Consider the following 11,361-nt stretch of genomic DNA (forward strand, 5'->3'; position numbering starts at 1 on the left):
CCAACTCTATTCCAGAGATCAAAACGTGACATCGGAAGAAAGGATGTTAATGATTAAATAATTCATACAGATTTTAGTTAAAACCCCAGTGGACAGAGCACTGGGATCGGACTCTGGGGACCTAGGTTCTGTTCCTGCTTCTGCCACTGGCCTGGCTGGGTGACCTTGGGCAAGTCGCTTCCCCGCTCTGTGCCTCAGTTTCCCCATCATCTGTGAAATGAGGCTAATGATCCTGACCTCCTTGTAAAGTGTTTTGACATCTACTGATGAAAAGTCTTATCAGAGCTAGGTTTGCACATGGGGGGGGGGGTGTTAAAATGCATTTCTAACAAACATTCATTTGATGTGTTATAATTAATTGTAAATTGATTCTAAAGACAATTTTTGTATTTAACTGATTTCCTGTGAAACCCCTCTCAAGTTTCTTATCTTCCCAAGAAAGGCTCTTAAAATATTAAGATCCTCCAAAATCCCTGAAGTGAATCAGAATCATAGAAATGTAGGGCTGGAAGGTACTGAGAGAGGACATCTAGTCTAGCCCCCTGCACTGAGGCAGGACCATGTAAACCTAGACCATCCCCGGACAAGTGTTTGTGGAACAACCTTGTTGGAGGTTTTTAACAACAGGCTGGACAATCTCGCTTGGAAACCTATTCCAGAGCTTAACTACCCTAAGAGTTGCAAAGATTTTCCTAATCTATAATCTCACTCTCCCTTGCTGCAGAATCCACCCATTACTTCGTGTCCCACCTTCAGTGGACATGGTGAACAATGGATCACCATCCTCTTTATAACAGCCCTTAACATAGTTGAACACTTTTATCATGTCCCATCTCAGTCCTCTTTTCTCAAGACTGAACATGCCCCGTTTTTTTAACCTTTCCTCAGAAGTCAGTCTTTGATCATTTTTGTTGCTCTCCTCTGGACTCTCTCCAATCTGTCCACATCTTTCCTAAAGTGCGGGGCCCAGAGGACGCAGTCCTGCAGCTGGGGCCTCCCCAGTGCCGAGTAAAGTGGAACAATTACCTCCGTATCTTTCATACGACCCTCCGGTTAATACACCCCAGAATGATATTAGCCTTTTTTTGCCACTGCATCACATTGTTGACACAATGGATTGCCCTGGTTTGGGATTTTTTTTTAGCTAACCAGGCTCAACATCTGTCAGTTTCTGCTCAAGTTTGAGTTTTCATTTTTCTATAATTTCTCGGAGGGTGAAATTCATACACGCAGACACACACGTACAAAACCCAAGGCGCCAGACTGTGTGTCTAGAACTACAAAGGGGCTTAGAGGAGTGCAGAATCCAGCCCCATCCCACTGGTTGCATGCCCGTCTGTGGCTACTATTCCATTCCATTGGCTAGGCTAGCCACGGCAGCCCCTTTGAGCCCCCTGTGTAAGGATTGGGGCCATGAGCACTAGATACTATGATGAGCGATAGTAGATAGGCATGAGCCTGGCTTCAATGGCTCGTCCCTCAAAATCCCCAACTTTGTCATCAGTGCCAGCATGGAGTCCATCTCCATGGCGTGCTAGGAATCCAGTGTCCTCCTGCGTTGACCCTTCACCCTTCCCATGTGAGGGTCCTGCGGGGGCAAAGGATTGTCCAGCAGACAGGGAGTTAACGATGTGCCTGTAAATCCAAACAATCTGAATCTCTTGAGTCTCCCTGGGCTGCAAATCTCACCCAAGGAGGCTCACCTGTCCAGGCCCAGTGGACATGCCCCAAGAACAGCCTTTCCCATCTAGTCTCAGCCCTTTTGCTCCTAGTCAGAAGCTGAAGGAAAAAAGCTCAGAGGAGTATTAGGTCAGACTAGAAGGTGTTTTGCTTTGCCCCTTTTTGGTTCAGGGGGCCTTCCGCCCTGTTCGTAACTTTGAAAATCACTCCTTCTGGGGAACTCTGAATTGTACCAAAGCCAACTAGCTTGGTGTGCATTCAGGGACCCCCAAATCTAACTCCTGACTGGGATGGAGAGCTCCAGTGACCCCTTCTCTCTGCCCAGCCTCTCAGTGCCCGTCTCATCAGTCTGCAACCCACAGGCAGCCCCAGAAATGTGGTGTCCACTCCCTGCTGTGCGCCCAGGGTGCCATCTGCTACGTATGTGCTTGGGAGACCGGTTGGGGTACATGGTAGTTGAGGGTGGGGGACCGATCACAAGTGCAGAAGGGGCTGGGATGGGGTCCCTGCAATAACTCGGAGTCAATCATGTCCAAGCTCTGCCATGGGGAAGGCACCACTCAGTCCCTCTCTCCCCCTTTCCCACCTGCTCCTGGGGTCGGTCTCCAACTTCATAACCAGCAGCCCCATTAATAAAGAATAAAAGAGCCTGGGTAACCTCAAAGGAAAGCAAACAACTGTCCCTCGGGCCTAATCAAACACAGCTCCAGAAAAGCATCAGCCGAGCCTCAGAAAGTGTCTGCTTCCTCCCCTTCAAGCCAACCAGGGTAAGGAGTTCAAAGAACTCAACTGTTTGTCGAGCGCTTTGAACACAAAAATGGGCCCCAGGGAGGGAGGATGAGGGCTTGCAGTTTCGATGCAGGACTGGCAGGCAGAAGCCCTCGCTTCCTTCCCCAGCTCAGCCGCAGATTTATGGTCCATCCCTGGTAGTGGAGTAGCTCTGTGCCTCAGTTTCCCCATTGGTGAAATAATAATGATAAAATCCACCGTGTGGGGGTTTGTAGAGCCTTTGTGTCTGGAAAGGGCTTTGAGATCCTTGGCTGGAGAGTGCAGAGAATTCAAACCGAAATGTTCATTCTTTACTTGTCTTGCAGTTGTGTCTAAAATCCCCTGGTGCTGGGTGCAGTACGTACACCTAGCAAGAGGCAATCCCTGCCTGAAGAGCTCACAGTCCACACAGACAAAGTGCAGTAGGGCAACGAGAAGCCCAGGGAGGAGAAGTGACTTACCCAAGGTCACAGAGGAAATGTGTGTCAGAATCATGAACTGAACCCAACTGCCCCAGTCTCATACTCTAACCACATGCTAGATTATATGCAGATAGACCGGGTGCTCTCTGCTACCCACATGCCGCACTATGCACACTCCAGCTGGTGGCTGTGCGAACTGGGAAGTGACAAAGACAGAGAGATTTCACCTCCTCCTGCTACGCTCTTGCTGGTTCCAGTTACTCATTGCAACCCCCTTTGGAGGGCTGTCTTTATCGGGGTCTCCCATTGTGCTCACACCCTTCCCCAACAGGCCTGGGTTCAGAGGCCTGGAAAAGCTACCTTGGGTTCCAGGGCTTTAGAAATCCTCCCTCGGCATCTTATGGGTGCCAACAGCCCCTGCCCAGAGTGGCACTGGGCTTGGGAAAGAATCGCATGGAGTTGTTGATTTTTCCTTAGAGCTTGTAATGAATCTGGAAGGAGAAAACAAGAGAGGCCCGTGCTCAGATGTACTCCTTCCTGGGGGCAGTGCTGTCCTAGGCAGGTGCAGCTGGCCCGATCTCAGACCACCTTTAACCCACGCGCAGGGCCGGCTCCAGCTTTTTTGCCGCCCCAAGCGGCAAAGCAGAAAAAAAGAAAAGAAAAAAAAGATAAAGCCGATCGGCGGTAGTTCGGCAGCAGCTCAATAGAGCTGCTTCATTCTTCTGCGGCAATTCGGCGGCGGGTCCTTCGCTCCCTCTCTTCCTCTTCAGCGGCAGCTCAAAGAGGAAGAGAGGGACTGAGGGACCCGCCGCCGAATTGCCGCCGAAGACCCGGACGTGCCGCCCCAAGCACCTGCTTCCTTCGCTGGTGCCTGGAGCCGGCCCTGCCCTCCCGGTAGCTGCTAATGTAACCCACATGAACAGAGAGGTCACGACCCTCTCTAGTAGTGGGCCTACATGAGAGGATAAGAGTCTACTACCGCTGGAAGAGCAACGGTTGGAGCTATTCCTTTAGCTCAAGTGGCAGCAGCTCACGCTTTTAGTGTGGAAAGTCTGAGGTTCAATCCCTGCTGATAATCCAAGCAAGGAGACTGCTCGTTAAGGCTGTATGTGTCACCTGCTAACGGGAGAGCATTCAGCTCTGGCGATGCCTCCATAGTCCCACTCAACCATTGTCACTATCATTCTACCACTGTAGTCACCATTAGTCACCACCCCAGTCCCTGGCACCATTAGCACTCTCATCACGTATCCTATCACTTACAGCAAGGCAGTATGGTCCAGTTGCTAAGGCACTGCTTTGGGTGCCAGGAAATCTGGCTTCTATTCCCAGCTCGACTGCTGGGTGACCTTGGGCAAGACACTTGTCCTCTCTGTGCCTCAGGTCCCTCTCTTGTCTACTTAGACTGCGAGCTCATCGGGGCAGGGACTGTCTCTCACTTTGTATTTGGATTCTCCCTCCTCACGCCACTGTTTAAATTCTCCTACTTATCAACAGGCATTTTAGCATGTGATTTCCCCCCTTCCCCATCCCATATTTTACAAGAGCCAACATGGCTTGAGAATAGGCATTGGAGGGGGCTGTGAGATGGACCAATCTGAAAGAACGAAAGAACGAAAGAAAGAAAAACTGTCAGTGATTAAACAATAACAAGAGAGAGCACATTGTTAAAACTTGAATAATAAAGTAGGAAAGAAAGATGATGTGCTTCAAAGGGTTAATTCCGTCCAGGTAGCTTCTTCCAAAGCTGAATATTACAAGGCACATCCCATCTTAACCGCAGACATCTTCAAATCCTTGATGGAAAGCTCTCCGTGCAGACTCAGACTTGTTGCAAAGGGCCTGCCTGCTCAGAACAGCTCTGTGTCACCTATCAATCCTGGAGCCGCCTCCAGGGATGGGGAGGCTCAAGTTACGGAGAGGAACACACTGCTAAAGCTGGCGACAGCTCCCAGTACAGGAGGCCGTGTGCATTCCACCCTGAGCTAAAAAAAGACGGTTGGGCTTTGATCTCTGGACTCTGTCTGCGCCGCAGCGACACAAAGCAGAAGGCCCTTGGGGAGGAGAGGGGTGGGGGGTGGACTTGACAAGCCATTCCCTAAACCAGCCTTCTGCTCAGGCCCCGGAATCAAAGAGGGTGAAGGGACTGGTATGGCACCAACCACCAGTGATGAAAGCAGAGATGAGCCCAGCAGAGAGAAAGACACCACAAACAGCTGGCTGAGACCTCCTTCTAAGCACAGGGAAAGCTCCAGCAAGGAGGGACCACTTGGCTCAGGGGAATGGGACTGAGTTTGAAGAGCTTTCATCTCTTTACTGGCTTGAATCCAGACCGGGATGGGTAGGGAGTCGGCAGTGTCACTATCTGATCTCAGCCGCGTTCCTAGTGGGTCTACACCCACCCCACTGCTGGCAGGGTCCGTGGTTAGGCCAACGACTGGATGGGCTACGGAGACTGAACTCCTTTGAAGGTTAGAATTTAGGATGGCCAATTTTGGTTGGATGTATTCCTGGAGAGTTAGTCACATGACATCATTTTTAATTAAAGATTAATCTTTAATTTCTGGAGACTCCAGACCAATCATGGGATTAGACCTAGGCCTAGCTAGACTGGCGTCCATGCTCAATTAGCAGCAGCCAGCCCCTTTCTTGGCAGTCCCATGGGGCGTGCCAAGGAATGAATGGCACCTGTGCAGGGGCGAATGAGGGGCAGAACCTCAAGCCACCAGTGCCCGTGCTGCACCCGGCTGGTGCATGACGGGAGAGCTACTTGACAAGCTGCTAATCCAGAGTACGACAGCAAGGTGAGCTGCTCTGTGTGGGAATGCTTGTCCGTAGAGAAATTTTAATTCAGAGTCCGGTGAAATTTCAAAGAGATTGCAGGGTGTGGGGGGAGGGGAATTATCAAAGCTTTTCGGGATTTGCTACGCTTACAAATGTAGTGCTTTCATCCATCCACTTGCCTCTGCCTGTCTCGTTAATCTATCTGTCAGGGGGAGCCCAGTTCCTGCCCCCACCTTGCCACAGAGTAGATCCTGCCTGGTCCTGGGCATATCAGCCCCTTGTTTCACTGCATGATGGGACTGAATAGCAAACTAATCACTATCAGGGCTTTTCTTCCTCCCAGATTTTTCCATGACGAGCTTGGGTCTTGATCTCCCTGTCTCCTTCTGGGTCACGAAGTTGATCATATATAAAATTTAGAACCGGTCAGAAAATGTGTTGGGTTTGTTCCTTCTCATGAAAAATTTCGGCTTTTCATCAAAAAACCAAAACCAAGAAAATTGATTTCCCTCCCTACCCCTAATTTTTCACAACTAAAACGCAAATATTTCCAGCCAAAAATAATTAAAAATAAATCAGTTTTTTGGCTGAAAAATTTCAGCTTTCCAACGTAACATCAAACAAATTCCAGGAGAGGCACTTCCTGCAAAAATTGTCCTTTTGTTGAAAACTTTTTTTTCATTACAAAAAAATAAAAAGTTTTCAACCAACCCTAGTAAGATCATTGAGATGCCAATCTCAGCAGACTCCCTCCACACTTGTTATATTACATTACATATATATTACTTGTTCTCAGTTACCAGTAGGACTAGAGTCGATTCTGTTATCTGTACGGGGAAGGGAAATACGATTCTACAGCCTAGATCTGGCAACATGAACAGCATACACAATAAGGCGAGAGGAAGCCCGCCATTCTGTCCTGAGGCTGAGGAGATCTGAGTGCAGTTTCTGGCTCTGCCACTGCCTGGCCTTGGGCAAGTCACTTAATTTTGCTGTGCTTCAGTTCCTCATTGGTACCACGGAAATGATAATGTTCTGTTTCTTGCCTATTTAGATTATAAGCTCTTTGGGGCAGGGACTGTCTCTCACTGTGTATGTACAGCGCCTAGCACTAGGGGGTCCTGGTCTCATTTGGTGTCTTTCCATGATACTGGTAACACACCTGATAGTGAGAAAGCATGTAGGGGATGGAGTTAAATATTAAGTCAAGGAACAGGCGATAAGCACTACAGTGGGTACAATGAGAATTTGCTACAATGGTATGTTCCATCTCGGGGGACAATATGCCATTCAGCAAGTGCACTATACAGCATGAAAAAGCCTATGAGAAATATATCCCCCTCCCTCTTGCAAGGGGGTGGACTTAGAATGCAATAATAATATATGGAGATATCCTATCTCCTAGAACTGGAAGGGACCCTGAAAGGTCATTGAGTCCAGCCCCCTGCCTTTACTAGCAGGACCAAGTACTGATTTTTGCCCCAGATCCTTAAGTAGCCCCCTCAAGGACTGAACTCACAACCCTGGGTTTAGCAGGGCAATGCTCAAACCACTGAGCTATCCCTCCCCCCAATACATTGTCCCTACCAAAGCACAAGGCTTGGACATACTCCTGAGATTGACCTATCCAGTCACTGTCCCACTTCTAGCTGGGCCAAGGATACAGCACTGCAGGTACCTATATTAAATCTCTTCCCGAGATCCAACTAACTGGCTGTTTGCTGGTACCGCGATGCACACAAATGCACCTGAAAGTGCAACCTTACCACATTCATCCTACCTGATGTAGACTCCGAGCCTGCCTGTTTATTATCTGTATTATGGAAGTGCCTGGAAACCCCTCAATCGGGCACAGAGACAGTCCCTACCCCAGAGTTTACAATCTAAGTAGAAGGCAAGAGGTGACAGGCGGATGAGACAGAGAGGGGGAAGCCCAACCAGAGCTGTGAGACCGTTATGGTTACCGTAATAAGCAGTGGGCCCAGCACACCAGCTGCCTCACCCTTCTGTAGGCACCAGGGCATAGGCAGGTTGTCCACAAAGCTCCTACTTTAGTCAATAATGGTGGCTACTGTCACGACTGACAACTGGGGATTAAACTGGAGAACCTCCAGAGCTAAAAGCATGAGCAAAAGATGAGATGCTGTAGCTGAGAGCAGTAAGAGACTGATCTCTGCTGAGGATCAGGCACATCGAGGGGTGGGACAACGGACACTCAGCAGTGGGTTACACCACCAAAGTCCCCAAGCTCCATTGTATTCAGTCCTTGGGGCTCTCTCGCCCTCGGGAGCCTGCACTTACCTGCAAATGCAACTCAGCTAATCTGTAATTGGCAACAAAAAGAAAACCACTCCCCGTGTGTCTTTTAATGTTTCCACAGGAACCTGGACAATGCCTTTGACATCATACATCGTGGGTGGCAAGCGATGTAAATGATCCCCTTCAGCGACAGAGCAGTTTCGAGAGATGCCAGTGCGCTCGCTCCAGTTCAAATTCAGCTGCAGGATTTACGGCCTCAGACCTGTCAAACTGCAGCATATGCAGCTGCTCCACAGGAATTCCCTCCCTCGGAAGAGCCTTCCCAGTGCATTCCTGTACAGATGTCCCACCGCTCTGCTAAAAGGATGTCACCTTCTCTGCTCCAGCATCTAGCAGCAAATACCTGGAGAATCTCCAGGGGCCTGCCACAGCTCCTAGTGACATCAGCAGGGACTGCAGGTGCGCAGCACCTTAGAAATCAGGTCATTTATTTAGGTACCTAACAAATCTGAGGATTGCAGCCATCGGGTGTGTTTAGGGAACAAAATACCTACATCAGGCAGTTATGGCCTGTTTCTTCCCCAAGTGGTGAGCACCTGCAGCTCCCCTTGACTGCACTGAACGGGGCGGGGGGGATGCTCAGCACCACAGAGAAAATCAGGCCATAAATTAGAGTCGGTCCCAAATCTTTTTCCCACCCCATGGAAATATTCAACTACAACAAAAAAAACTTCCCTTTTCGTCAAAATTTTCCATGCAAATTTTCGAGCTTTCAGTGAAAACCTGAAAACCAAAAGATTTTGTCTGAATACTGAAAGTTTTGGGATAAAAACTTTTGGTTTTCATCAGAAACATTTTGATAAAGAAAACAAACTTTTCCACCGAGAGCCGACACGCTTTTCGCTTTTCCCTCCTCCAAAACGCAATTCCCCGTCAAAAAGCAAGTTCGGAGGAAAATTTTCCACCAGCCCTATTATAAATGCTGATGTAGGCACCTAAGTTAGCAGTCAGATGCCTAAATGCGTATCTGGTACCCAACTTTAGTTTGAAAATAGGGTTCGTAAGTACTGGGCACGCTGAATAAAGGACATGGAGTTATACCGCTCCAGGAGCCGGACTGTGACCCCGAGAGTCACAGTTCAGTCAGTGCTTCCCCTTTGCTCTGTGAAGTTGCTCCAGTGCAGTTTATTTCATCCAGAGGTGGCCAGCACAATGGGGATGAAGCCAAGGCTCTGCCCACTCCTCGTCCTTGCCCTCCTACCTGTGCAGGAGGGGAAGTCGCAGGCCTGCGGAGGTTGCTCTCCCCACTGCATTGCAACCTGTAATGTTGGTAGCTGGTTTGTAAGGGTGTCTTATGCATCCGTGCTGTCTAAACAGGCACAAAGTTTCCTCAGCTAGCACTCCCCAGGACTCTATGCAACCGAACTATCCTTCTGGGTATTCCCAACGTGCCTCTCACAGAACTCTAGTCTCACAACTCTGGGCAAATTTCCGGAGAGCTCATTGGACACATCTGTAAAATAATGACACGAACGGGGCACATCAGGCAGTTATGCACGGTCCATCCCCTGCACGGCATGTCATGTCTGAAATTCCATCTGGCACTACAGCTGTTAGATGCGTTTTCCTCCCTAGCAGCATAGTAAGGTGATTGGAGTCAACAAATAAAAAAAGAATATTCAGCAATTAATAATAATTCCCAACACCAATATTACCGTATTATTACTTTGGGAGAGGTGTTGACTAGTGGTAGGAGCACAAACCCCAAGACCAGGAATGCCTGAATTATAACCCAGCGCTGCCACCAATACTCCCTCTCCCGTCTTGGGCAAGTCAAGGAGGGTTGAATCCTGCAAGGTGCTGAGTGCTCTGGGTCTGATCCAGCAAAGCACTTAAGCATGTGCGTAACTTTAAGCATCCGATTAATCACATTGACTTCAATGGGATTTAAGCACAGGCTTAATTTTAAGTGCAGGCTTGAAGTGCTTAGCTGAAGAGGGCTGGACTGTGTGCAGGTGCTTAAGAACTTGGTGAATCAGCTCCAGACCCTCTCTGCTTCAGTTTCTTCATGATGAATTTGGGGGGAAGGGGAGAGGTGCTTAGCTGCTAGAGACAAGGTGTCCTGGGTAGCCTGGCCCCGACTCCCCTTCAAAGAGCCAACCGCGGTGCAAGGATTAAATCGTTAATGTTTGTCAAGCACTAAGCAGAGGATAAGTACTCGGTATTATTGCATTAGCGCCTTTCAGCCAGAACCCCAATTCTCTTTGCAGACGATACGCCACATACAAGACGCATTCCCCTGACGCAGCTCTAACCTGCAGCTGCAGTTTGGGTGGAAGGTGGCTCACAGCATGGCATTTTGTGGCCTTTTTTCTTCAGGAATCATCGAACCCTTTCCCGCACCCAGTGAAATCAGAGTGGGGATTTAAGGAGACAGACTCAATCACCGGAGTTGGAATTTGGCCAAGACAGCGAGGACGCCTTGACTCCGGTGAAAAGTGCTATGGGCTTTTTAATGACCTCAAGTGGTCAAGACCTGGGTTTCATGCCTCAGCCAAACGGTGGATTGCACAGCGGCTGCAGTAAAGTCGCGGTTGATCAGCTGCCGAATGCGAAAGGGCTCAAATGTTCCATGGTGTAAGTCTCTTGCCTTCTTTAGAGAGGAGTTTGGTCCCCAGGAGACGCCAACTATGGCCTTGGCTACACTTACCCGGTAGTTCGACGGCTGGAAATCGAACTTCTGGGTTCGACTTATCGCGTCTAGTCTGGACGTGATAAGTCGAACCCGGAAGTGCTCGCCGTCGACTGCGGTACTCCAGCTCGCCGAGAGGAGTACCGCGGAGTCGACGGGGGAGCCTGCCTGCCGCGTGTGGACCAAGGTAAGTTCGAACTAATTCGAACTAAGGTACTTCGAACTTCAGCTACGTTATTCACGTAGCTGAAGTTGCGTACCTTAGTTCGAATTAGGGGGGTAGTGTAGACCAAGCCTTAGAGAATGAAGTAGAATTATAACCAACGCCACGTGGGCTGATAGTGGTTTTTGAGCCCAAGACCCACAAAACTAGAAACGTGATCCTTGACTTCTTCCCCTAAAGGAGTAAGGGCCAGATCCTTCAGCAGTGTAAATGAAGTCAATGGAGCAATATTGATCTATGCCTGCTAAGGCTCTGGCCCTNGTGTAGACCAAGCCTATGTGACAGAAGACGGTGAGTTCATCAGACGGAACCTGTGTGGGGTGATCCTGAGATGTGCCAGCTGCGTGACGAGTCAATCATGCAGAGCTGGGGAGTACGATAATTGGACGCCCCTGGCTCGGAAACCAAATTCTCTGAATAGTCCTGAAATAAATCCAAAGGACTCTCATCGCCCATTGCACTAAAGGACGCCGTCTGAGCGTGGCATAGCCAAGGGGAACAAGGAGTCTGGTGGCACCTTAAAGACTAACAGA

General features: G+C 49.2%; 1 long non-coding RNA gene across 1 annotated transcript; it reads left to right on the plus strand.

Annotated features, from left to right (window-relative positions):
- The first annotated feature begins 5,005 nt into the window (after nucleotides 1–5,005).
- On the plus strand, nucleotides 5,006–9,599 carry LOC117869267. The gene is made up of 2 exons (XR_004643796.1): nucleotides 5,006–5,674; nucleotides 8,035–9,599. It is a non-coding gene; the product is annotated as an uncharacterized LOC117869267 (long non-coding RNA).
- The last annotated feature ends 1,762 nt before the right edge of the window (nucleotides 9,600–11,361 follow it).

Source organism: Trachemys scripta, chromosome 23 (assembly GCF_013100865.1).
Source record: "Trachemys scripta elegans isolate TJP31775 chromosome 23, CAS_Tse_1.0, whole genome shotgun sequence".
NCBI lineage: Eukaryota > Metazoa > Chordata > Testudines > Emydidae > Trachemys > Trachemys scripta.